The 27,109-nt window shown below is 45.2% G+C and overlaps 1 protein-coding gene and 1 long non-coding RNA gene across 2 annotated transcripts in view; both read left to right on the forward strand.

Annotated features, from left to right (window-relative positions):
* Positions 1 to 1,379: 1,379 nt before the first annotated feature.
* LOC309390068 (uncharacterized protein) overlaps positions 1,380 to 27,109 on the forward strand; it is a gene marked incomplete at its 3' end in the record, with an annotated part of 98,654 nt that continues 72,924 nt past the window's right edge. The window contains exon 1 of the mRNA XM_081949149.1: positions 1,380 to 1,441. The remainder of the gene's footprint in view (positions 1,442 to 27,109) is intronic.
* LOC309389244 lies at positions 14,718 to 15,619 on the forward strand. Its single transcript, XR_014174915.1, has 3 exons — positions 14,718 to 14,806; positions 15,065 to 15,202; positions 15,549 to 15,619. It is a non-coding gene; the product is annotated as an uncharacterized lncRNA (long non-coding RNA).

The following is a 27,109-nucleotide window of genomic DNA, read 5'->3' on the forward strand; positions in this document are numbered from 1 at the left end:
CCCACAAGGCAAGTGTTGTAAAATGGTGTCAATGTCATCCATTCAGAACAAGATCCCCCAGGAGCTGGTGTAGGACTTAAATGAGTCAGGTCATCCCTTGGAGGAGGCTGTCATGGCTGCTGACGACCTCCCTGCCCAATGTAATAACCTCAGCTTCCTCTTGTCAAAACCATACCTGCTGACAGGCCTCAAATGACTCCATTTTGCCTTCTAATCTGGAATATCATTGGCTGGTCAGTCCCATCAAAAGACCTGAGTTGTTTTAACTATATATCACAAGTTGAATGTACTCTTCATACAAGAATCCTGGGTGTCTTCAGAGGTGGAGTTAGATGGCTACTAAATGAACTCTTATTCTGACTGCCCCAAGCAGGGGGGTGGGAGATCCAAAGGATGCATTGTGACCCTAGCTAGCAGAGCCTTGCAATTCAAATGTATCTCATTGCCTTCTCTACAGCCTTGCTCTCACCCAAATAGCTGGAGATTTTACTTTTTAACATTTATATTCCCCCTCTCAAGAAGAACAATCGTAACAATATTTGGGAGCACATAAAAATGTTATCCGTAGCTGTTTAAATAAATATCCCACAGCTGCAATAATTATAGATGAGGATTTAAATGCTAGCATGGAATAACATGACCACGCACTACTTAACCAATTCAAGATCCATTAGGAGGAGAACATACTAGAGGAAACCTTGTATACTAAAGAATTAAAAAACCTAAAAGCTTACCGGGCAGGTCTATATGCAAGACAAATGATTGCATGTCTGGACTTATGTATTCTTAATGGCTCCATAAGCAGGGATCCAACAGAATATAACTACCGTATTGGAATGCAGGAAGAAAATCTACAGTTGATTACTGGATAGTATCATTTGATCTTTTGAATTTTGTACGGAAGATGAAGGTAGCCTCACAATTAAAAATTGACCACTTCCAGTAATTCTAACTGACATTCCACTGGCAAATTCTGAGAGCTACAATAATTCAATCTATCCACCAAAGCTTGATAACTATAATACCCAGGTGAGAATTAAATGGACTGAGAAAAATGTAATTACAGTCACTAAATGGGTGCAAGACTCAGAAACACCAGAATTGTATGCAAATCTCTTAGAAAGTAAATTTCAAGGATCATATCTAGATGATCCTTCTTAGAAACGTTAAGTTCTCACCAATGGAATGCTGCCTCAGTCCAGAAAGCAGGTTATTATCAATAAGTGGTTTGATCAAGGTTGTGTACAACTGAAGAGGGCATATAATGAGTACAGAAAAAGTAAAAACTTCCCTTCTGAAAATCAAACTCATTACCTAAAATGTCCAACTTCGCAAGATCTTTTTCATGAGAAGTTGGAATTGATTGATTGAACTTTTTTTTTAGCCCCTCAAACTCGTTTCCCTGCGCCCGATGGTGAGAAACAATGGAGCTGGAAATCAGGTAGGCAAAGAAATGCATGGGGAATTTGGAGAAAGCGAGGGCCCCTGAGTGGTGGTGGTGGGGAAATCTCTTCTGCCCACAAAGAGAAGAGAAGGGGGAAGAGAAAAGACAGCAGGAGGAGCTCCATTTCGCTCCACACATCCCAATGAGAGGCAGTGGCAGCCCAGCTGCTTCCCTTCCATGCAAAGAAAGCAGGCAAGCATGGCGGGGGTGGGGGCTACGTGGAAGGGAGTAGGGAAGGCGGGCAAGCAGGCCTGCCCATGGTGTGTGCTGGGAAGGCTGCAGGGAAGGCAGGCGAGCATGACGGGGCCATGTGCTGTGTGGAAGGGAGTAGGGAAGGCGGGGGGGGGGGGAAGCTAGCTAGGCCGCGACTCTCAGGCTTACCAGGCAGACAGATCAGGGCCATTCAGTTGGGCCACAGACACTGGGAAGGCAGGCAAGCCGCAGAGAGTGGTCAATGCAACCAAGGAGCCACACAGTGTGCTATGCTGGAGAGGCGAGATGAGGAATGACTAAGTGGGGCAAGGTGGGCTGGGTGAGCAGCCGGCCGGGGTTGGGCCAGTCAGAGGTGGTATTTGCCAGTTCTCCGAACTACTCAAAATTTCTAGTAACAGTTCGCCCAAACCGGTCCGAACTGGCTGAATGCCACCTCCACTTGCAAGTACTATAATAGGATCATATCATCACCAGCAAGGTGTTACAATATCTATTTAGGCTTGTTGGCATGTGCATCACAAGGTCTTTCATTAATCCTGGCAAATCATTGATGTATAAATTAAATAGTAATGGGGCTAAAATGAACTTTGCCTTACATCTTTGCTTGTGTGAATCCCGTTAGGGCCCCATTAACCCCATACCACACTAAAAAAGTTTTTTAAAAGTTCCCATGATTGCACGGCACAGCTGATTGTCGCACAGCAGATCGTTTGAACTTTTAAAAAACTTTTTAAAGCATTTTTTACTACCGGTTCAGGTGAACTGGTCAAAGCGGGAGCATTTCATCCCTGGCCTGCTGCTAGTGCTACTGCGCAATCCTCCCACGAGCCTCCCATGAGGGAAAAGGGGGGAAAAGCAAAGCAGTTGGTCATGGAGCTGCCGGCTTCAGGGAAGCAGCTCAAGAAGCAAAAGCCCCGTGCCCAGACAGAGTAGGGCAAAAGTCATGCTGCCAGCTGTGTACAGTTTGTTCCATTGCCCTTCAGCTGTGGAACTCAGCCAGGAAGGTGGAGGGCAGAGCTGTGTTCAGTGCCCTCAAAACCTTTCCCACCTCACCCCAGGTTAACATGGAGCTCCTTGCCTTTGCTCTTGCTCCCCACCCCACTCGCAGAGCCCTCGCTGCTCCCTCCCACCTGGTCCTCTGGTGTGCTGTTGAGTCTGTGACAGTCATAAATTCATACCCACCATGAATCTGTTACAAGTAGATGAGAGCTCACTACATATGAGCAATTGCCATGTAAATCTGGTTTTGATCCTGGGGCAGTTGCTATATTGCTATCTATTTCATAAAATAATCTATTCCCTTAAGAAGAACCAAAGCATTTTGAGACTTCAACAAGGCCACTTTGTAAGCATCAAGAAAATGTAGAGATCACTGAGCTCCCAGCCAAAGAACTTAAAAGCCCGAGCATTCAAAGAAAAAGAGATTACACAGTAAAGGTGACGATGCTAAAGCTGTCACATGATGTTGCGAATAATTAATTTATGACCCAGGGATGAAATGTAAAGGTCCAATTAAACTGATTTATTGCTAAACAGTCTATGCACAGGAATCTTCTCAACCAACAATTAGCACTGCTTGGAGTTAGACAATAGACAACAGAATTCAAGGTGGGTTGGACTTACAGCTTGAGCAGGCTACCTTGGCACTGCATAAGAGGTAACATATGTATCTTATTCAAGGATAGTTGCATACGTGTTCCTTTTATTGGCATCCTTCAGTCTCAAAAGACTATGGTATCGTGCTCTAGAAAGAGGTCCTAACGCAGCATCTGGTGTGGCTAAAAAGTCCAATTCGGGAGTGGCAATCCCTTCCACACTGAGGGCAGATACATTCTGTCCCCTGCCCATCCCCCAGATTGCCTCAGCCTGCCAGACAAGTGTCTCTTCGAATTGGAGATGGCCATGCTGCATCTTTAGCCTCCAAGCTGAACAATCAGAGGTCAAGACCAGCTGTTAATGACCTTTCCCAAGGCCTGTAGATTCCTCTTGCAGATATCCTTATATTGTAGCTCTGGTCTCCCTCTGAGGCGTTTTCCCTGCACTAATTCTCCATACAGCAGATCTTTCGGAATCCAACCATCAGCCATTCTCACGGCATGCCCAAGCCAGCGTAGACGTCACTGTTTCAATAGAGACAGCACATTCCAAGACTGCATTTGGAAGAACTTTGTCATGCCAGGTGATGCCAAGAAAGGGCATTGGTTCTTACCCAAGATGCCTTTTCTCAGGGTGGAGGCAGCATCCAGGCTGGGTTGACCTTCATCCACTCATTGCAAGGACTGAGTCTGGTAAAGTTGTTAAACCATGCCCTTGTCGCTAGGCAGACCCAGCTTTTGATGAAGGAATTCCAGACCAAATGCGTCATCTGTCTCAAGCGTGATGTGAAAAATTAATCCGGCCGTCCGAACCTGAACAATACTGCAGTGGTGTCTAACGAAGGTCAGTCATACAAGTCAAGACCAAAACACCAACATCAAAGAAATAGAAAAATTACCAGCGAATCAGTTCCCTCCAGGGAGGGGCTGGATGCTGCTTCCACCCTTACCTGAGGCGTCTCAGGTAAGAAGCAATGCCCTTTCTCCATAGTGGTGGAGGCAGCATCCAGGCTGGGACGTACCAAAGCTGTACCTGTCCCAGGGAGGGTTTAAGACTGGTTCGATGATGTCTCAGCCCTAATAACAGACTGTAGCGGCTGAAGGCTGCATCTGCGGATGCGAAGGAGTCCAATTTATAGTTCTTTATAAAGGCCAACGGAGTGGCCCAAGTGGCCACCCTACATATCTCCTGCAAGGAGGCCTGTGCGGCCCAGGCCTTGTAGAGTGTGCGGTTATCCTTCCTGGCACCTGTGAAGATTGGGATTGGTATGCCAAGGAAATACAGGCCCTCAACCATCTACCTATAGTAGAAGAGGTAACTCTATTGCCCAAGGATGCCGGCTGGAAGGACACAAAGAGAGTCTTCGAAAAGCAGAGGTTCATTTCAAGTAAACCTTGAGAGCCCTCCTTACGTCCAAGGTGTGCCACTTTTGTTCTAAGGAGTGATTTGGACAGGGGTAGAAGTTGGGCAAAATGAGCTCCTGAGCTCGGTGGAAACAGGAGCACACCTTGGGAACGAAAGAAGGGTCCACCCTTAACATCACACAATCTTTATGGAAGACGCATAAGTCTTCCCTAGCTGAGAGTGCCTGCAGTTCTGAAATCCTCCGTGCAGAGGTAATGGCCACCAGGAAGGAGACTTTTAAGGTCAGGAACCTAAGGGAAACTTCCCGTAAAGGCTCAAAGCTTGTCAAAGAGCCCTTGTTAAAGCTTCGAGAACCTTGGGCAAATCCCAGGAAGGATATCTGTGAAGCACTGGGTCCCTAAGATTGGAAGCCCCCTTAAGGAAACGGTGCACCATAGGCTGCTGGGATAACAAAGTGGAACCCTCCACATGTCAATACTGAGGAGATAGCCGCCACCTGCCTCCGCATGGTGTTGGGAGCTAACCCTTTATCCAAGCCATCCTGTAGGAACTCAAGAACGTGAGGAATTGTGGCCTTGGTAGGGTCTAATGTCTTACCAGAGCACCAGGAGCAGAATGATCTCCAGGTGGTGTCGTAGATTCGTTCGGTGGATGGTCACCTAGCAGCCTGAATCATCTTAATGACCCTGGAGGAGAAGTTGTCCCCCCTTAGGATGCTCCGCTCAAGCGCCAGGTGGTCAACTGAAACCGCTGAGGATCCGGATGTTCCAGTGACCCCTGGCTGAGGGAGATCCTGTCCCGAGGGATCCTCCAGGGTCTGTCCACCGAAAGTGTCCACAGGTTGGCGAACCAAGTCATGTGTGGCTAGTGGGGTGGGACCAACACGACCTCGGGCCACTCTTCAATGATCTTCTGGATAACTCGTGGCAGAAGTGGCAACGAGAGAAAAGCATATAGGAGGCTGGGTGGCCAACTGCATCACAGAGCGTCCACCCCCTCCAACTGCCGTGCTGGGAACCGAGAATAAAACTACAGGAACTGTGTATTGTTGGGGGTGGCGAAGAGATCGATCACCGGCATGCCAAATCTGTCCACAATATCCTGGAAGATTGATGGGTGCAGGCACTATTCGGCATTGTCCAGAACCTCATGGCTGAGCCAATCTGCCTGCACGTTCACCACCCCCAAAATGTGCTCCGCAGTGAGAGAGAGCAAGTTCCTCTCAGCCCAAAGTCCTAGTTTCATGGCCTCATCCATGAGGGAACGCGACCTGATTCTCCCCTGTCAGTTTATGTGCCCTTGGCTGACACATTGTCCGTTAGTACAAGAACATGTTTGCCCGCCACTGATGAAGAAAGTGACGGAGGGCTAGGTGGACCGCATGCAACTCCAACCAGTTGATATTGTGGGTGCGGTTCACCTGGTCCCACTGACCTTGTCCTATTTGCGCCTGGAGGTGGGCCCCCCCAGCCGAAAAGGCTGGCATCTGTAGTGACAGTCAATGAGTCCTGGTCCTTGAAAAGCTGGCCCCTGATGATGGCCTGGGACGTCCACCACCTAAGGGAGTGAGAGACCTCCGCTGGGATGCGTACCTTGGCCAAGGAACAGCTTAGGAGTCTCCTCTGAAAAGGCAAGAGGAACCATTGGAGGTCTCTAGAATGTAAACGTACCCACGGAACAATTCCAATGGCCGACACCATGGTCCCCAATAACTTAGAAAGAAATGCCAAGGAACATCTACGTTTCCTGGTCGCCTGACCCGCTATGGTCCTGAGGGACTCCTGTCGATCATGCAACAAGAAGACCCTGCAATCTACGGTGTCGATCAGCGCCCCAAGGTGCACCAACCTAGTGGTTGGATGAAGATGACTTTTGGGTACGTTAATTGAAAACCCGTGGTCCTGAAGGACCTGTATGGTGGTCGCAAGGTCCCTTCGTAGCTGCCTAGACAACGAGGATTGAACAATAATGTCATCTAGATAGGCCTGTAGTCTAATGGACACCTCACGCAGCGCAGTGACCAGAGCCACTAGCACCTTCGTAAATACCTGAGGTGCCGAGGAAAGCCCAAAGGGGAGAGCTGTATATTGGAACTGCTGACCTAGATAGGAAAAATGGAGAAACTGTCTATGTTGGGGCAAAACAGGGACATGGAGATAGGCCTCTGTTAAATCAATTGAAGTTAAGAAATCACCGAGTCTAATGGAACCCAAAATGGTCTGCAAAGAATGCATCTTGAAACGTTTATAACAAATGAACTTGTTTAATTTTTTAAGATCAAGGATGGCTCTCCAGCTCCCCAAGGCCTTAAGAATAACAATGAGGATTGAATAAAAACCCTGCCCGCATTCGTCCGTCGGTACTGGTTGTATGGCCCGTATGTCGAGGAGGTGTTGGATCGCCTCCTGCATGAGACATCGCTGAGCTGGATTGGATGAAACCGGACAGGTCCTAAAGAGCCTAGGGGGTTTGGAGATAAACTCGAGGCAAGCCCTACTCTAACAGTTGATCTAACCCAAGCATCAGAGGGGGTGTTGTCCCATAAATCAGCGAAGAGGGCTAACCTACCCCCGATGGGATAACTGGCCACCGGAGAGCTAGTTTCGGCAGTAAAAACGTCCCACCTCCCCGAAAGGGGCGCTTGGAGGATTTTCCCCACTGGTAACAATCAAATTGGGCTCTCTGCCTGGAGTTGTAACCTCCCTGTTGCCTATATCCCTGGTTCCCATAGTCCGCCCCCCGAAAGGACGAACCATAGTCCTGCCCTTGAAAGGAAGGACGTCTGGGATAGGGAAGCCCCTCTTGGGCGCTGTGGGGAGGACCTTTCTCTTCTCCTTGTTCTCCACCAGAAATGGATCCAAGGCATCCCCAAAAAGAGAGCTGCCCTTGAAGGGAGCAGAAGCCAAACGCCACTTGTGGTGCACATCAGCTTGCCACAGCCGGAGCCACAGGAGTCTGTGGGATGCCACCAAGGACGCCATGACTCTGGCAGTGAATCTGGCTGATGTCTGCATAGCATCTGAAGCGAATTAGACTGCCGCCACCAGCTTTGCGATGTCATGGTGTGCCCATATATCAGTGATGGGGATGCGCTGTTGCAAGACTTGGTGCCAGAGAAGACAGGGACGGGTGAAGAATGAAGCCATAGTGGAGGCACGGACCACCCAAGCTGCAGCCTAGTGTCCCTGTTGCAAGGTGAGGTCCGCCTTCCTTTCTTCAGGTTTCAGGACATCCTCTGGAGCCCCTGGCATATGAGCTGGTGTATAGAGAGCAATCACGGGAGCATCTATAGTGGGAATAGATAGAAACTGTGCCAACTCATTATCAACGTTGAAAAACTTCTTATCTGAGGCAGAGGGGCTTGGCCCAGATGTGGGAGCCACCCACTGGCACTGAATTAGATCCACAAAATTTTTTGGCATTGACACCATTTCGGACGGAGGAGCCTGTTCTGAGTACAGGGTTTCTGCACAAACAGCTGCTGGTCGAGAGGTGGTAGCTGCTGGCTGAGCTCCAATTTTTGAGGCTATTTTGGCTTTATACAACAAGGACTGAAAAAGGGCTGGAGGGAAGAGACCTGAAAAGGCCTTTTGCTCAGTCTCCCTGCCCTCATCCTCAGACGGCTCAGCCTCTTTGAGTTCGCCTTCCTCCAATTCAGAGGATTGGTTTTGGTCCTCTTGATCAGAAACCGCAGGACCTGCAGAACCTGCGATTGGAATGGGTGCTGGAGGCGCTGTGACTGTAGTAACCGCTTGTCTTTGAGACAGGGCATCTCGTTGCTGCAATTCTGCTGCAATATCTTGAGATATGGCACTGGCCATGATATCTTGAAAATTAGGCATGCACAAGGGATTTGCCTGGCCCAGGCGTGTTGCACTTGAGGTGGATGGTATTGCATTCAACCTCTGGACACCAGGTGGAAGCATGTCATATCTGTCAGGCAGAGGGGCCTGAGATTCCTGAGCTGGCCCCCAGATGTTTGAGACATCAATAGGGAACAGGTGATCAAGGGGAGCCTCCCTATTCTGTCTAGCCCCAGGAGAAAGCAGCAGTGATAAGTGGCCCTGAACCTGCTGTAGTCTGTCAGAGGCCTGGATGGAAGAAGCCTTTTTACTGGCCGCCTTTTTGTAAATGCGTTCCAGCACTTTGTCTTTTTGCTTTTCATAGTGTGATCTGGCTTTAGAGGACTTTTTAGATTTTTTTTATCTTAACTGCGGCTTTTAAAGACTTCTTAGTAGCCTTGCCTGATTCCCTGACATCGGATGTGGAAGGCTGGGGGGGGGTGTGTGATTGAGGCACCGGGGCCCCTTCACATGGCTGGGTGATTTGTGCCTCCTCAGGCATCTCTGGTACAGCAGCGGGTGTCTCCGATGCAATGGCGGCTGCCATTTTGCGTAATTGACAGAAGAGCTTCAAAATGGCGATTCACGCCTTTTTCCCAATGGCCCAAGAGCCCGCGCTGCAAGAACTCGGCTTCTTCTCAATGCCACTTGTAGCAGCCCCCTTATCTGCACTCCAATTGCTAATTACCGGCTCCTGCTGTTTCAAGGCGTCTGGGTCACTCCATGGCAGCCTAAAGGGATTCAGGTAGAATTTTAGCCATCTGAGCTGCTGCGGTTTGCCGCTCGACTGTCTGACAGGAGCGGCAGAGTGATGGGGACTCTGACAGAATTGCTTAGCCGATGCCAACAGTACAATAAAGGAGCGCAGCAATAGTTAGAGCCGAAGCGGCAAGACAATCGGCTCACAGGCAAAGGGAAGGAACGTTCCAATCACGTCAGCCTTAATGACAGCCTTCGTGCCCTGACAGGGCTTTGAGGCTTAGACCCACCAAACACGCTGCCCCTACAAGGGACTTTGGATAACGAGGGTCACTGGTAATTAGAAATCCAAGCCAGTTGAAATTTGCAGAAATTACTCACAATCTCAATTTTAAATAACCACAAATGTTCTGAAGATCGGAGAGAAACAATGACGCAGCTGTCCTCATTGAGGGACTGAGTCGAAAGCTGGATCTGCCTAGCGACAAGGGTTTGGTTTAACAACTTTACCAGACTCAGTCCTTGCAATGAGTGGATGAAAGTCAACCCAGCCTGGATGCTGGGTTGACCTCCACCACTATGGCGAATACATTGGAGATAGTGCATATGAAAGCTGTTCAACTTTCTCTCCTGCTGTGTGTAAAAGGTCCAGTACACTGCAGTACAAGAGGGTGCTCAGGACGACCTGGATCTTTGTATTCACCAGAGGGATGAAAAAAAGCAGACACATGCTAGAAATTGAGATATGCTCAGTGTTTTTGGAATCATTTGTGAGTGGTCATTTAGTAGATGGACACTTGTTGAAATGATGTGAGCTCACCATAGTTATTGTTGCAGAAAGGACTCCAACCACTGAGATGGTTTCATGCCCTGTAATGGTTCTACTCCATTGCACTCTAGAGGCAAAGGACATTTGGTATAATGGACATAGTAGAAGCACCGCTAAAGACTGATAAACAGCAAAGCATTTTTGAGGTGTTCTAGTTGTTCTGAAATTAATGAAAAAGCAAAGAATGTTTCGATGGTGTTGTAGCGCAAGCTCCAATACCACATGATAGTGGACAGTCATTGACTGATTTTAGCACTTAGGATTAATAGGAGGAGGTATCTGGTATCTGCCCTGACACTGTGGGGCATACAAAGTGCACTCCTAAAATCTATAAAATATTGAATGAAATTGAATTCATCGGATAAAGGGGATACAGAGGTGGATACAATTTTCCCAGGAAAACCAATAATGTAGACTTATCTCTTGTTTCTGATGCTTCTAGTGTAAAAATGCAAAAAAGCAGAGGAGACCACCAAGTATATGAGGAACCAAAGCCAACCCCATATTCCCTAGTCTCATTTGATGGTTTTCCCTGCCAGAAGAACGAGATGTTTCTCTCCTTAACTGGTCCCGAGTCTGACAGCCTTCTCTCTTGGAGGGCAACAAAGTCCATCTTCAGTCTGCTCAGATCCATGTCAATGACAACTGCCTTACGTAAGTCATCTATTTCTTGCAAATCATCGGAAAGGCCGGGGGTCATTGTCTGAACATATTCCAAGTGCCCAGCTTTAGGCTAAAGTTTTCTTGTTGTATGGTGCAGAGTTATAGATTTGCTTGTCAGATTTGACCGTAAACCCCATGCACCCTGTGAGGCTAGCAGACTGTGGCACGCCAGCATCTTACTGGCTGTGGGCTGCCCAGCTTAAGGTAGGCGGTAGCTGCCCAATGAGGTACAATGATCTCTCCAACCGTCGAAAGTGGCCCCTGGTGTCACTCTCTACACCAATCAGTCAAAGACTTATAACAGGTAACTGCCACTTTCCATGTTGTTTCAATGCTGTATGCAAAGCTGGAGTGTCCTCTCCAGAGCACGAGGCTTGGGGAGATTAATATGGAGGATAGACTGTTACCCAAGCAACAGATCCCCTCTCTCCATGTCGCTAAAATAGTCCAATGGAATGGCAGAGCCGATATGATTGGTTCCAGCTGCTTTTTTACACCAGTTCCTTTTATACATCAGCAAATTTTAACATTTCCTGCTTGTATGTGCCTTGCCTTCCCCCCTTGCCCATTAGGAAGTCTGAACCAATCGTGTGCATATAGGAGCAAACCTCTGCACAACCCACAGTTGGAATTTGGGGTGTGTTTGTGTCAGCCTGTATTGCTTCAAAGTTCTGTTGCCAATCACCATTTTAAAGGCAGAGAAATTATAAAATAATGTTATGGGACCTTATCAATTGGAATAGAAATGCCAAATATTTAGTGGAAAGATAAAAAGGAAAGGGAAAACTGCTGGGGAGGGATGGGCAACACTAAAGGATCAGATTAGAGGAATTGGAGGGCAAATATAATTAACAAATCATGTCCTATTCTAGACATTGCCTCTCAAGTTTGCATTCCAATTTGTGAAATAGAAATGTCAAAGCTATTCTGCATTGTCACCTATTACTTTATCTTCTAGTTTTCATCACTGATTTTGCAATGGAAAACGATCTGTGGAGAAAATTAAGAGAAAACATGAAATGTCTCCAAAAAGAGGTAAGAAAAAATATTTGTTCATAGGCTGTCACAGTAAATGTGTGATGGAATGTATAGAAATTTGAGACAGACAGACAGATGAATGATAGGTTTTGTAGTTAGAGACAGACAGAATATGAATTGTGGTTTCTGTTACGCCACGGTTAAGGCATCAACCTGCAAACCCAAAGACCGACATTTCTTGCCCCACTCTAGAAACAAAGCCAAGTGGGTGACCCTGATGCAGTCAGCTTCTCTTAGCCCTAGGAAGAAAGCAACACCAAACCACTTCTGAAAAACCTTGATAAGAAAACTGCAGAGACTCATCCAGCCAGTCCCTGATAATCATTAAAAACAGGGTCTTTGGTCATTGCAGGAAGAACGATCAAGACTTCCTCTTCTGTCATCTACCACCGAAGAATGGAGAAGTGCTGAGGTATATAATGTATACTTGTAGCTCACCTTAGAATATATTTATGAGAAAAATGAAAATAAATGATTTCTTCACAATTGGTAATTGTGAATAATGCATGTGCAGCATATTTTATATAGTATATAGGTTTGCTTTATATTTCTACTATATATATATAGTCTGGAAGCCGTACGGATCTGGATGGGAAGTAACAGACTCAAGCTCAACCCATCCAAGACGGAGTGGCTGTGGCTACCGGCACCCCGGTTCAACCAGCTGATTCCATCACTGGCCATTGGGGGCGAACATCTGGCCCCCGTGGATCGGGTACGCAATTTGGGCATCCTCTTAGATGCCCGGCTGTCAATGGACAACCATGTGACAGCCGTGGCAAGGGGGGCGTTTCACCAGGTTCGCCTGGTGCGCCAATTGCGTCCCCTATTGGACCGGAACGCCCTTCGCACAGTCACCCATGCGCTTGTGATGTCCCGGTTAGACTACTGTAACACTCTCTACATGGGGCTCCCCTTGAGATGCACCCGAAGACTGCAGTTGGTTCAGAATGTGGCCACGCGGGCAGTTTCGAGAGTCGCTAGATGCTCCCACATAACACCTCTCCTGTGCGGGCTGCACTGGCTACCTGTAGCTTTTCGGGTGCGTTTCAAGGTGCTGATTATCATCTTCAAAACGCTCCATGGCACAGGACCTAGTTATTTGCAGGATCGTATCCTGCCCCACACATCCCTTCGGCCGATCCGCTCACACAGAGAAGGACTCCTCCGGGTGCCGTCCACTAGGCTGTGCCAGCGGGCGACGCCCAGGGGAAGGGCCTTCTCTGTGATGGGCCCGACCCTCTGGAATGACCTTCCCCCTGATATTAGAACAACCACGGACCTCCGCTCCTTCCGCAAGAAGCTCAAAACCCACCTGTTTAATCTAGCCGGCCTGGCCTAATTCCAGCTCTCCCACCTCAGTCTGTATTTTTAAATTTCACGGGTTGGTCTTAAGGCTAAGTTTTTAATTTTTATAAACTTGTACAGGGGTTTAAAGTTTAATCCGATTTTAATTATATTTATTATTATTTGTATGGTTTTTAATTTGGTACCTGTACACCGCCCCGAGTCCCTTCGGGGAGAGGGGGCGGTCTAGAAATCAAATCAAATCAAATAAATAAATAAATAAATAAATAAATAAATAAATAAATAAATAAATAAATAAATAAATAAATAAATATGAAATCCATACACACACATCTGTTTAATACAAACTAGTTTATTTGTAATTTCTAGTCAAGAATGGCTATTATCAGAGTTCATGCTCATTCTTGGTTAGTTCCTTCTTTGCCACATTAGCTAGTTTCTTTCGCCACACACAATACCAATGGCAATGAAATAAAATGTAGATGATTCAGATTTTGTTTGAACCACCGCGTTTTGCATTTCCTAAGCAAATGAATTAAAACTAGATCTTTCTTTTTCTATCCCAGTGTGAATCACCTTTATTGCCTGTATTGAACATCTACAGCAATAAATCGGGAGTTGCACGTTTGTGCTCATCTTGACATGCATTATTTTAATATGTACAAATATGCTTGTCTACACTCCAGACTCTTTTCCTAAAGAGGATGTTTCAATGAATATCTTCTTTACACTGACATGAGAGAGAATTTATGGAAAACAAATTCATGTAATTCTTCTCATGACCATGAAATGAAGAAAATTATCAAGCAAACGTTTAAAATTCATTTTGTTTTTCATTCTTCACGGAACTGCCAGGTTTCCAGTTGTCCAGAAATGCACATGGGCCAGAACGTCAGTTTAGAGATGCGTTCCCATCAGGTAAGCAACCTAGCATGTGAGGAATCTGTTGAGAGTCCAGTACAGAGAAACAGTTCTTGTCATAAGAAGAGGTGAAGAAGCCCCAGTGTGAGTGATGAGGTGGGGATACTGAGTGGGCTGATATGGAAATATATTCCTGACTTGTGGTGTATTTTGGCTTCTCTAGATTATTCAGACAAACACCGAAAAACTGGAAGGAGACCTGAAGAAAGCGAGGGACTAGAGTTATATGTAAGTCTTGGCATAGTTCATCAAATCTTTGCATAACCCGATTAAGTTCCCACTTTCAATACAACATTCATAATTTCTACGTTGGCAATCGGACTGGTCATTTTATCAAACAAGTGATGAAAATTATATTTTATTAAAGCTTGGGAAAAAAGGGTGGAATGTGTTGTAATTGTATCAAAAGGTTGATAATTCGAGTAAAAAATCCCCAAGGGGCTAATTTCTCTCTGGTCTTCATAATTTGCAGAAAGACAATGGAAATCTCAAAACTACTGGCAGAAAAAGAGGAGCTGGAAGTCCAAATTCAGGAGCTTATAAAGAAAAACCTCCAACTGGCCAAAGAAAAAGAGGAGCTCTGCGAAGAGTATGAAGAAAAGATGAGCAGGTGAAAAATTTTAGATAGCAACTCTGACTTTCTCTTCCTTTCTCAGCTATTTCAATTAGTTTTAATTTTAAATAAGTTTTATAATTCAAATAAAAAAAACCTGGGGGCTAATTACACTTTGCTCTTGATATTTTACAGAAAAATTAGTTCAGAGGAGCCTGGACAGCTGGAGAAAATGAGGCGAAAAACGAGAGACTCAGCTGCAAGGCTCAGAAAGAAGCTGCAGAGAAAACAGAGCTCCTACGAGAGAATAATGACCTTAAAGAAGAACTTTGTAGGTGAGAAATATTTAGATAGTGATTTGACTTTTTCTTTGAAATTCAGATTTATTAGATCCCTTAAGCCAGATATACTGGATAAAAGAAGTATTCCATTCTTTTGTATGTATGTATGTATGAATGAATGAATGCATAACTGAATAAGAGAAGAGCAATAGGTATAATGGAATGCAAAAATAATTAGGGATGTACGTATGCTTAGTAATTCAAGTAACAAATTAAGAGGGCTAATATCTTTCTGGTCCTCATGATTTGCAGAAAGATAGCAGTGATGTCGAAACTGACAGTAGAAAACGAAGAGCTCTGAAACAAAACAGAAATTCTGATGTTCAAAAACATTGAACTTACTGATGAGAAAGAGGAGCTCTCCAGAGAGTACGACGAAATACTGTGCAGGTGAGAAATTTTTAGATAGCCAAAACAAAATATTTCTTCCAGAATTTCATATTAGGGTCTCCTTATTGTAGAAAGTTTGGAAATACCTGACATTCTCCTTACTTTAGAAAGAAATTAACAAACTATGGCTCTTATACTTTTACATATACATATCTAGGAGTTAGTCTCATGGAATGGGTAGATAGATATAGGAGAGACTTTTCAAACTCCATCCCCCGCTGCCCAACAATATTTATATACTTTCAGAGTGAGAGTTTCCTGACCTCAAAGCAGTTCCCGTTATTTTAACGAAGAATACTTTGTTGTTGGCCCAGATTCACAGCTAACATTCTGATTTTTTTTCAAGAGAGGAACAACTGAGGATGGGCCGCTGCACCTTATTGACATACAGAGACCAGATGGAAGACAAGACAGAAGCTGAAGACAAAATGAAGCCTCAAATGGTGGAATATCAATTGAACCAGAAATGGCTTAAAGCTTCGATAGACAAAATAAAAAAATCTAAGGAACCCGGGCCAAAGATACTGAGGTGGCTGCAAAAATCTCTCAAACTGCTAAAAGAGGATTCCTCTGAATGGTCAAAGCACACCCTGCCAGAATGGCTTAAAGCATCTGCCACCAACCTCCCGGAGGAATGTACTGAAGCATCCAGGGAGGACGTGAATGGTTGGCTACAAACATTGATAAATCATCTCCAGGAAAAAGGACCAGAAACGTGTGAGTTAGATGTGGAGGGATAGCTTGAAGCATCTATTATAGGCATTCAACATCTACAAAAGTCCAAGTCAGAGTCTTGAGGAAGCCGGGAGGAAAAAGGGATGGCTTGAAAAATCAATAGAAAACCTCAAGAAGCAATGTCCTGAAGGATCTGTGGTGAATATATTAGAATGACTTTGAGGATCCTTGAAAAACCTGCAAGAGGAAGATCCAAACAAGATGCCAAAAAATGACTCGAAATAGCTGTAAAGAATCTTGAGGAGGAAGGACCTAAAACGCCACACCTAGATACTCAGGAATGGCTTGAAGCCTCTGTTAAAAGCATTTGGGATCTACAGAAGTCCACGGTAGAGATTACAAGAAGGCCAAGGGAGAGATGGTTTGAAAAATCAATAGAGAAGCTCTGAAGGACCCGTGGAAAACACATTACAATGGCTTCAAGGATCCTTAGAAAACTTTTCATTTTTTGAAGAACCTATACCACTTCTTGAAAAATGGCTTCAACAATCCCTGAAAAACTTGGAAAAGGTCCTGAAACATACAAACAAGATGCCAATAAAGGAGGAAGGACGTGAAGCATCCCATCTAGGTACTCAGGAATGGTTTGAAGCATCTATTAAGGGCATCCACGATCTCAAATACTCTGAGGAATGAAAAACAAGCATGGCAAAGAGGAAGGAGAGAGTGATTTGGGTAGAACCTGCTTGTTCTGGTGGAAACTTAAGGAAGGAAGGATGGCTTCAAACATCTTTAGCAAGTTCCAGAAAGCATGGTTCTACTGCATCCAAAACAGATATGCAAGTATAGCTACAAACATCTCTGAAAAAACTCAGAGGAGAATCTCCAGAAGAAGCCAGAAACAATCTGGAGGAATGGCTTTAGGAATCCATAGAAAATGTCCTGATGAAACCAAGCAATATGTGAAAGAGTAGCTTGAGATAGCCTTAAATCACCTCCACGAGGAAGGGCCTGAAACTTCACATCCCATCCCATCTTGGGATAGACTTGTCCCTAATTTCTGCTGCTTCTAGTGTTACTGCAATCAAGATGACCAAATGAATAAACTGGAAACCTATCAGCAAGTATTTATTGTTTTGGTTTTCCAGAACGTCTTGGGCCTTTTTGGAGTGATTGGCATACTGTTTTCCTAATGGACTGTGGTATTACAACATGAGCTTCATAACCAATGAACACTTGTCATCAACAATTGAGACTATCAAGATGCTGCCTTAAGTTGGGTTGGAGGAGAAAAGAAAGAGTGGAAGGAAAAAGGAAAGAAGGAGAGATCAGTATGGAGAAAGAAAAGGAAAGAAGGGCCAAACAACAAGCATGTTTTATGCCAAAATGCCACAAACAAATAGACAACGGTAGAGCACAGACAAACAAAGCTTTGAAAGTGAAAAGGAATCAACCAAAATCAGGAGGGCTCCCCTGACTGCAGCATTGCTAGCATAACAATTCAGCTTATGGGGAAGGGAAGGGGTGAATTATCAGGAAACCTCTCAAGACTTCCATGCCCGTCAGGCAGTGATGGACCATGGTCTGTTCCACGGTCTGGGCTATACACCCAGGGCCTTAGAGTATCACCATTACTATAGGGGGTTATGGGGTTCCCAGCAGCCGGACAGAGATCATTGGACCTGATGGTGTGGCAGTATGAACGGATTTCAAGAAAAATTGCAGACTACAGGAATCCTTTCAGCAGTTCCAAAAAAAGCTGCACACCCATTTGCACTACTCAGGTGACCCTGAGGACCACAGGCAAACATCCAAGTGGTCTCAACAACTCCCTGAAATGGAATGCAAATGATCATCTATCTGCAAAGAATATCAAAGCTTCCATTCCTCACCCTCCAGTCAGAGCTGAAGAAGCTTCTTGGACGAGAAGGGAAATATCTTCTCAGAAAAACAAGGCCCCTTGAAAAAGCACCTTTGGGACAACTGTGACCTGGATGACTGAGAATTTCCATGGATGTTTAGCTGTGCACTTTGGGTTGAACACCCTTGAATGGTACAGGAATATGAAAGGATTTCCAGAAAAAATGCAGACTATAGGAACCCTTTCAGCAGTTCCAAAAAGGTTCCACACCCATTTGCACTACTCAGGTGATGCTGAGGATACAGGCAAACATCCAAGTGGCCTCAACCTCTCTGTGACAGAATGCAAATGACCAGCTGTCTGCAAGGAACATCAATCCTTCCATTCCCACCATTGAATCAGAGCTGAAGAAACTTCTTGGATGAGAAGGGAAATGTCTTCTAAGACTTGATTGTTTCCTCTATTTAATTTGCCTTCTACAGGTACTTAATAAAACCTGAAATCTCCTCATTAACTGGTGTGTTCATTGTGTTTGGATTCCCAAAGAGCCATTTATCCGGCTCCTGGGCCATTGCCTGATCCTTGGCGAAAAACACACACAGAGAGACACATAAACATATCTGATTTATCATATCAGATTCATTTACTTTCAGTAACAAAGTACATTTACAAGCAAACAAAGGAGATACCTAAACAAACTTACTATTCAGAAGCAATTGTGCTAAGAGACCAGGATCACTGGCAAACCAGGCTCTTACCAGAAATCAACTGTGTCCATAAGGTATCTGGGGAGGACCACCAGAATGGGTCCACCCTTGCATGGGCAGCCCAAAGGAGGCTGCAGCACTACCAAACCATCAAGCCACACTGTGGCATATGCCAAGGATAGAAAGCTTTGCTTCCTTTTCTGCCCAGTGACCTCCCTGTCTGAGCAAAGATGCTGGAGAGGAGCACAAGCCCCTTGCCACTTGGTCTGTGAGGGAAGAATCCAGGCTTTGCTCCCCCCACGTGAAATGGAGCATATCGTCTCCATGCCAGGAGCAGTCTTTCTCCCAAGCCGTTTTTCTAGAAACCAGAGTTCTGGGCTGGCTTGCTGATTCTACAGCAAAGACAGCTAGTATTTGGGCACCAGCAAAGAAAGCCTTCCGTTCCTTTCATTCTAGGTTAAGCTGAAAGAAAAGAGCTCACGGACTTCGGGTTCTGGCTGCTGATCCAACGGGCAGGCTCTGCTCGCCCTGCGCTCTTCTAGTGTGCCCCCCACCGCTTGGGGGGCACAGGACGCCCCGTAGAGGCTCCTGCCAAAGGGGCGGCGTAGCGGGGGATCCCGAGTCGGCGGCAGCTGCGGCGTCTTCGTGAGGAGGCAGCTGGAAGAACGCGCGATTTGAAGGACGCGGTTGCTGTGTGGTGAGGTGGAAACTCCCCCCCCCCCCAATTCCCTTGCTTGTTCGTAAGAAAAGGAAAGAAAAAATTGCCAGCTGTCTTTAAAGTCGTTTTCAACTTGGCTGGAGAGGCGTGACTGGAGGGAGGGGGATTTTCCCCCCCTCAGACAGGCGGCTTTAAAACCTTTTGCTCTCCGCCCTAGTGGAGGAGGAAGGGAGAGAGCCAACTAATGATTTCACGCCCATAACAAAGGCGGATTTTGGATTTTAACTTTATAAATGAGGTGATGATATGAAAACTTTGGAAATTTTCAAAACTTTCTGTTATGCCTCTAAACCCCGAAGCTGGCAGGGCAAGATGGCACACTTCCGTTGTCTTTATAAACATTGAAAATTGACTCCACCTATAGAAGTTCAGGCTTCCTGTCTTTGTCCTCTGTGACACTCAGACAAATCTCCTGTTGAATTGCATCTCCCTGGAACAAAGGACTTTTTTTACTCCACTGCCAGAAGCAATTAGAATAATTTCCTCTCTGCTTGGACTCCTAGCCTCCTGAACTCTCTCGGCGGTTTCCCTCCTTAATTTCCTCTCTGTATTGACTTTGAACTTTCACTGCTCAATATAATGCCACCTAAAAGACCACCTCCGGGGAAGCCGGGCTTTGCTGTCTCCGCCCCCACATCTACAGTTTCAAGTCCGAGCGGACAACAAATGTTAACATCATTGATGCAACCCAAACCTGCTGAGACGGACTTTCAACAGATGTTCCAACAAATTTTAAAGGGACAGGAGGACATAAAAAGTGAACTGAAGGAGATGAGAGAACAGCTGAAAGCGAACCAAGACCAGACGAGTAAAAACACACAGAGACTGGATCTTTTGGAGGGAGGGACGGCTGAGATGAGGGGGGAGGTGCAAGGGGTGCAGAAGGGGAACCAGGAGATTGAAATCCACCAAATGAAAACAGAATTTGAAAGAATGTCCTTTTTTCTTAGGTTCCAAAATGTAGTGGAGGCAGATGATGAAGATTTAAGGGACATCATGACAAACATCTTGGCTGAATATATACAGAAAGAAAAACAACAGATGGGGTGGGAATTGGACCTGGTTTATAGAGTAAACTCAGCATATGCTAGAACACATAATGTTCCCAGGGAGGTACATGTTAAATTTCTTAGAAAGACCACAAGAGATGAGATTCTGAGTGCACAAAGAGGGCAAGTGTTGAAATATCAAGATAGAGAAATAGCCATTCTGAAACAGATCCCCAAGAAAGTGAGAGAGAAAAGAAAAAATTATTCGCAATTACTGAAGAAGCTTTACCAGAAAGGGGTGTGGTTTAGATGGTTGATGCCTGAAGGTATGTTAATTTTCTGGGAGGATACTAGAGTTAGAATCAACACAACCATAGAGGCACAGGCTTTTATGGAAAAAAATAAAGCACTCCTAGACGTATCTGATGATCTTACACCCGACATACAAGACACGGGAGGGGCCGGAGCTCTGCTGCCGGGGGGAGAAGGGGCAATACCAAGAAAACTCAGATCACAAAAATGAATAAGGAAATCGGCTTGATACAAATTGATTGAAACTTTTATATGAATTTATATGCTGACAAATTACTACTATGTAATATTGAATTATTTGTTTAAATGAATACTATGAGTACGGGGGGTGGGGATACCCTTCACACATTGTAACTGCCAAAATTTGTAACTACTCCAATACCCTTTTCCTTATTATTTTTTTTAAAAAAACCAATAAAACTTTGTTTAAAAAAAACATGTCATATCAAGAGCTCACAAAGGGCCACAATTTCAGCCTAGGGAGGAACAGAGTCCACCCACCTCAACCCTGACTCTCATTGGGGTAAGCGCTCCCTGAGAAACAGCTACTGTGCAATTTGGGTTCTCTCTGGACTCATAACTATTGCTTGAGGAGCGGCTGATAACTGCCTTTGCACAGAGCAATCTCTTGCAGCCATTCTTGGACTGAGACTGTCACGTATGTACGTGGCCGCCTTCCCTGTCAATCAGTCAAGTGATTGGGCCAATGGAGTTTAGTTAAAGGCAGGCAAGTTTTGAAGAATTCTATTGGTTGTGGCTCTGACAGCTCGTGGGTATAAAAGAGCTGTCAGAGCGATCGTTGGTGCTCGCATCCGTTAGGTTCTGAAATAAACGGTTGTACAAGCATAGAGCCTCACGTTGCCTCAAGCGCCTGAGATAAAATACTTGGCGACGAAGGTGGGATCTTGAGGCAACTAAGCACTCAAAATCGATGTTATAAGATTAATTCGTCCTCATCTGAATTGGCAGCCGTAACCATGGCAAATCTTTCACCGTTTGCTGCTTACTTGCCTGAAAGGGAATCATGGGAGTCCTTTATTGAGAGATTTGAATGTTTCCTTTTCGCTAATGATTTAAAAGATGCGTCAGATGAAAGGCGGAGGGGATACTTTCTCAATTCCTGTGGTCCTGAAATGTTCGCCACTACACGAGCCCTAGTCGTGCCAGCCCAAGTATTTAATGTACCTTGGGAGACATTAATAAATAAGCTTAAGGGTCACTATGCCCCAAAACCATCCCGCTACGCAAGAAGGTACGCATTCAGACAGTGTTTTCAAGGCGAAAATGAGACTGTGAGTCAATATGTGGCTGCGCTAAGAAACGCCGCAATACACTGTGAATTTCCTGACCTGGACGACGCTCTGTTAGAGCAGTTAATTTGTGGGGTAAAAGACCCTCGATTGCATAGGCGCTTATTGGCTTGCTCTGATTTAAATTTAGCCATCGCTATGGACAAAGCCAGAGCTGCTGAGCAGTCCGATAGATCAGCAGCTGAAATAAGGAGGTACCAATCTCCCCACAACCCACCAGTGTCCTCTGCCATAGTAAATCAACAAGCAGTGGAGTTTAATGATGACACTTGGCTGCCAGAAGAAGTGAGCCGTTTAAACATTAGCGCAGCCAGGAAAAAAAACAGTGTGTTACCTCAAGCTGGCTGCCTAAGCTGCGGGGGAAATCACTTGCGCTCAACCTACAGATTTAAAACAGCCGTTTGCCGCTATTGCGGAAAGACGGGGCATCTAGCCTATGTATGTAGGGCTACCCAACTGTCTGCTGACATGGCGACCAGGCCACACAATCGCACAAGCAGCCGACCTACCATTCGAAGACCATTCAGAGGGACGGACAACTGTTATGCTGTGGACCCGGAGGAGGATGAAGAAGTGGAGAATATCAACACAGCATCGGTGACTACAGGCAAACGTAAGAAGAAATACATAACTGTGCTCATCGAAGGAGCCCCTTGTGAGATGGAAATAGACACGGGATCCTCAAAATCCATCATATCGTGGGACACTTTTAAAAGACTGGTGCCAGGGTTTTCAAAAAACCAGCTGGAAAAGTGCAAGTGCATTCTAAAAGACTATCAGAACAATCCAATCCCTCTTACAGGGAGCGGAAGGGTTTTAGTAGAACACGGTCAGTTCAAAGGAAAATTTCCTATGGTCGTAGTAACAAAACCCTTAGCTACTTTATTAGGATTGGACTGGTTTGAAGCCTTAGGTTTAGAAATAACAGGAATCCATAATACCAAAGACACAAATGAATTTGAAGAACTCATCAAAGAGTTCTCAGAGGTATTCAATGACTCATTAGGCACATTTAAGGGATCTCCTATATCCTTTAATTTAGATCCTCAAATAACCCCAATCAGACTTAAGGCTAGAAGAGTTCCTTTCGCTTTGCAAACTAAGGTAGACCAGGAAATAGACAAATTATTGCAGCAAGGGATATTACAGCCCGTTGATTATTCGAGGTGGGAAACACCTATAGTTATACCAATGAAGGCAGATGGTTCAATTAGATTATGCGCCGACTATAAGGCAACTATCAATAAGGCCTTGCAAGCGCACTCATATCCGGTTCCCGTAGTACAGCATCTGCTGCACTCATTAGGTACAGGTAAAATTTTTGCTAAGCTTGACCTCGCTCAAGCTTATCAACAATTAAAAGTGGACGATGCGACAGCAGACGCTCAAACGATAGTGACACATCGTGGAGCGTTCCGTTGTCGTAGACTTCAATTTGGGGTTTGTGTAGCACCCGGAATATTCCAAAGTATAATGGAAAGAACATTACAAGGAATTCCTGGGGTGTTACCTTGTTTCGACGACATCCTTATAGCAGCTAACACAAAACAAGAATTAATTCAGAAGCTAAGAAGTGTTTTGCAAAGATTTCAGGAAAAGGGGCTAAAACTTAAAAAGTCTAAATGCCATTTCGGGGTTTCCTCCGTAGAATTCTTAGGCTTCCAAATTGATGCTCAAGGTATACATCCGTCTAAAACTAAAGTGGAGGCAATCAACAATGCGCTAACACCATCTAATAGAGCTGAGCTACAAGCATTTCTAGGACTACTAAATTTCTATGCGATGTTTTTACCCCATAAGGCATCCATAGCGGAGCCTTTACACAGGTTACTTGACAGTTCAGCAACTTGGAAATGGGGCAGTCGCGAAGCGCAAGCGTTCGCGGCTGTCAAATCTCTGCTGATGTCATCAGCCGTATTAATCCAATACAACGAATCATTTCCACTGTTGATAGCCTCTGATGCATCCCCATATGGCATAGGCGCAGTCTTGAGCCACAGACTACCCAATGGAATGGAGGCTCCCATTGCGTATTTTTCCCACTCCTTGTCCAAATCGGAAAGAAATTACAGTAATTGGACAAGGAGGCATTAGCAGCCGTAGCAAGCATTAGCTTGAGGGTATGTTTGGTGGCCCAAAATGGACAATGACATATCCAATTGGGTGACAGCATGTCTGCCATGTCAAAGCTCGAGGCCGAATCCTCCAGCAGCAGCACCAAGGGAATGAGAAGTACCCAGGGGCCCCTGGTCGAGACTACATATAGATTTTGCAGGCCCCATACAAGGGCACTCAATTTTAATAGTAGTAGATGCATTTTCACATTGGGTAGAACTCTGTACCATGCATTCCATTACTTCTGAATCTACAATAAGACAGTTACAGAAAATATTCACAACCCATGGAATTCCCGACACTATAGTGTCTGATAATGGGCCGCAACTAACTTCAGTCACATTCCAAGCATTTTTGGCAAGTTTGGGCATAAGACACGCACTAATCGCTCCATACCATCCAGCGAGCAACGGCAGGACTGAACGTGCTGTACGGTCGGCCAAGGAAGCACTCAGCCGTATGGGGCAAGGCCCATGGGAACACAAGGTTAATACTTATCTGTTAGCACAACATACAACACCATGTCCTATCTCTGGAAAAAGTCCAGCTGAACTCCTTATGGGCCGTAGGTTGCGCACAATTGTAGACTGCCTTTACCCTACATACCAATCTGACAATCCTGTACTACATAATGCCACTCGCATATTCCAACAAGGAGAAAGGGTATTTGTGAGAAACTGTGTAGGGGATCCCAAGTGGGTTCCAGGTGAGATTATACAGGTAACAGGATCATGTTCTTATAGGGTCCGGTTGGATGACGGGCGGTTGTGGCGACGCCATGTAGACCAACTTTGGAGGCACGGATCAGACTAGAGACAGACCGCCTCGAAAGCAACTACAACAGACACAGATACTGACTGTCCGGATGAACTGGAGCCTGGCCCAACTACAAGAAGTTCCCCAAGCACGACCGCCTCGTTCTCGTCGGATGACTTACCTGAGGAGGATGACGGAATGAGGCGTGCGACGTCGTCTATAGCAGCAACCTCAGTACATCCCGAGACTTGGTGCAGGGGCAGAACCCGAATGAAGTTGCGGCAGGCCCCAGGTGTTCCAGAAGGGCCCATATTAAACCTGCTTACCTAAAAGACTATGTATGTTCTAACCGGGCGGAAGGAGTGTCACGTATGTACATGGCCGCCTTCCCTGTCAATCAGTCAAGTGATTGGGCCAATGGAGTTTAGTTAAAGGCGGGCAAGTTTTGAAGAATTCTATTGGTTGTGGCTCTGACAGCTCGGGGTATAAAAGAGCTGCCAGAGCGATTGTTGGTGCTCGCGTCCGTTAGGTTCTGAAATAAACGGTTGTACAAGCATAGAGCCTCACGTTGCCTCAAGCGCCTGAGATAAAATACTTACATACATACAAACGTGACAGAGAGGAAAGCTCAGTCTGTCACAATTGGTCCTTTCACAGTTGGAGTCATGTAACGGGATGTACAGCTAGTCATGCTGCGCAAACTTTCAGATTTTTTCCTCAGTCGCAATATAAAGTGCTAGTTATCATTGTTCAAGCCACGAATAGCACAGAGCCAGGATACATGCCTCTCTCTGAGGGTACATGCCCATCCAACCAAGACAGATAGGGTGGGTCCCTCCAGGCCCCCTTGCTTAGATGTTCTCACCCAGTGAGACCTAGTTAGCACATCTATCTCATAGCTGCCCTGCCGTGTGAAAGAAGATTATCTATGAGATCCAGCATCCTTCCTCCACCCCTTTACTGAGTGATAAGGACATCGCAAGCAGTTGGTTCTTTCCCCAACACATGGGGTAGGTTGAGACCAGTCTAGAAGGTGTGTTGGGAAGAATGGTTTCGCAGGTACTGTACGGTGTAGAGTTTGTGGTTACTATCATTTTTTTGGTTTTTATATTTTATTGTTATGCACTGACCCATCAGGCATGTTGTGTATAAGATGTGTGTACACATCAGTCTCTTAAATAAAAAGGTGTCACTACTGTGTGATCTGCTGCCCAACCACAAAGTCAAGCTTTTCCCAATAAATGAGGAATTTGCATTCCGTCTGTGTCAGCTGATTGGGAAGGGGAAGAGGAATCAAATCTCTTTGATTGTAGCAGTTGAGTGTAACAGAAAATGATGAATGAAGGGAACTCCTGGGAACTCGTTGCATTCAGACAGCCCTACCTTACCTGTGATGTGATCTGAGTTAGATCCTCCAGGGAGATTTACTCTGCAATGTGGCTGGGGAAGGGACTGTGCAGATGATGTGGTAGACCTTAGATAAACAAAGCTTTGAAAGTGAAAAGGAATCAACCAAAATCTGGAGTGCTCCCCTAACTGCAGCATTGCTAGCATAACAATTCAGATCATGTGGAAGGAAAGGGGTGCATTATCTGGATACCTCTCGAGACCTCCATGCCCACCAGACAGTGATGGACCATGGTTTGGTCCACGGTTTGGGCTATACACCCAAAGCCTCAGAGTATCACCGTTACTTGAAATGGGGTTCCCAGCAGCCGAAGAGAGATCATTGGACTTAATGGTGTGGCAGTATGAACAGATTTCCAGAGAAATTGCAGACCACAGGAATCCTTTCAGCAGTTCCAAAAAGGCTCCACACCCATTTGGGTTGTTTTTAATATATTTTTATGTTGTGCCATCATTGTTATGCAAAAGAACTATCTTGCTTGATACATTTTCTGCCATAATTTAAGTAATTAATATTAAAATTAAAATTAAATAATTTAGTTACTTTTAAAAAGCATCTATTTCCTCATTTTAACCACTTTTCTATTTAGATTTTAAATGTAGAACCTGAGATAATTTTTATCAATTACTTTTTCCAGATATATACATAAAGAAGTAACTGGGTGTCAGATTATCTGACTGAAGCTGGGTTCTAAAGAGCAATTGGGATTATTGCTGCTGTACCTGCCTCCATAATATATGGCATCATTTCCCCTTCAGCTGCTAAACTCCATTGCTGGCTTAGTGGTAGAATACTTGAGACTGGTGGCACTCGAGGACTTCAGTCTCCTCTGGAGTACTGTTGAGTCTGCGACAGTCATAAATTCAAATCCACCATGAATCTGTTACAAGTAGCTGAGAGCCCACTATATATAAGCAATCGCCAAGTAAATCTGGTTTTGACCTTGGAGCAGTTGCAGTAGGATCTAGCTGCTGGGTACAATACTATCTGTTTCATAAAATAATCTACTCCCTTAAGAAGAACCAAAGCATTTCGAGATTGCAAAAAGACCATGTT

The sequence above is a fragment of the Natrix helvetica genome, assembly GCF_964273705.1.
Source record: "Natrix helvetica genome assembly, chromosome: 3".
Lineage (NCBI taxonomy): Eukaryota > Metazoa > Chordata > Lepidosauria > Squamata > Natricidae > Natrix > Natrix helvetica.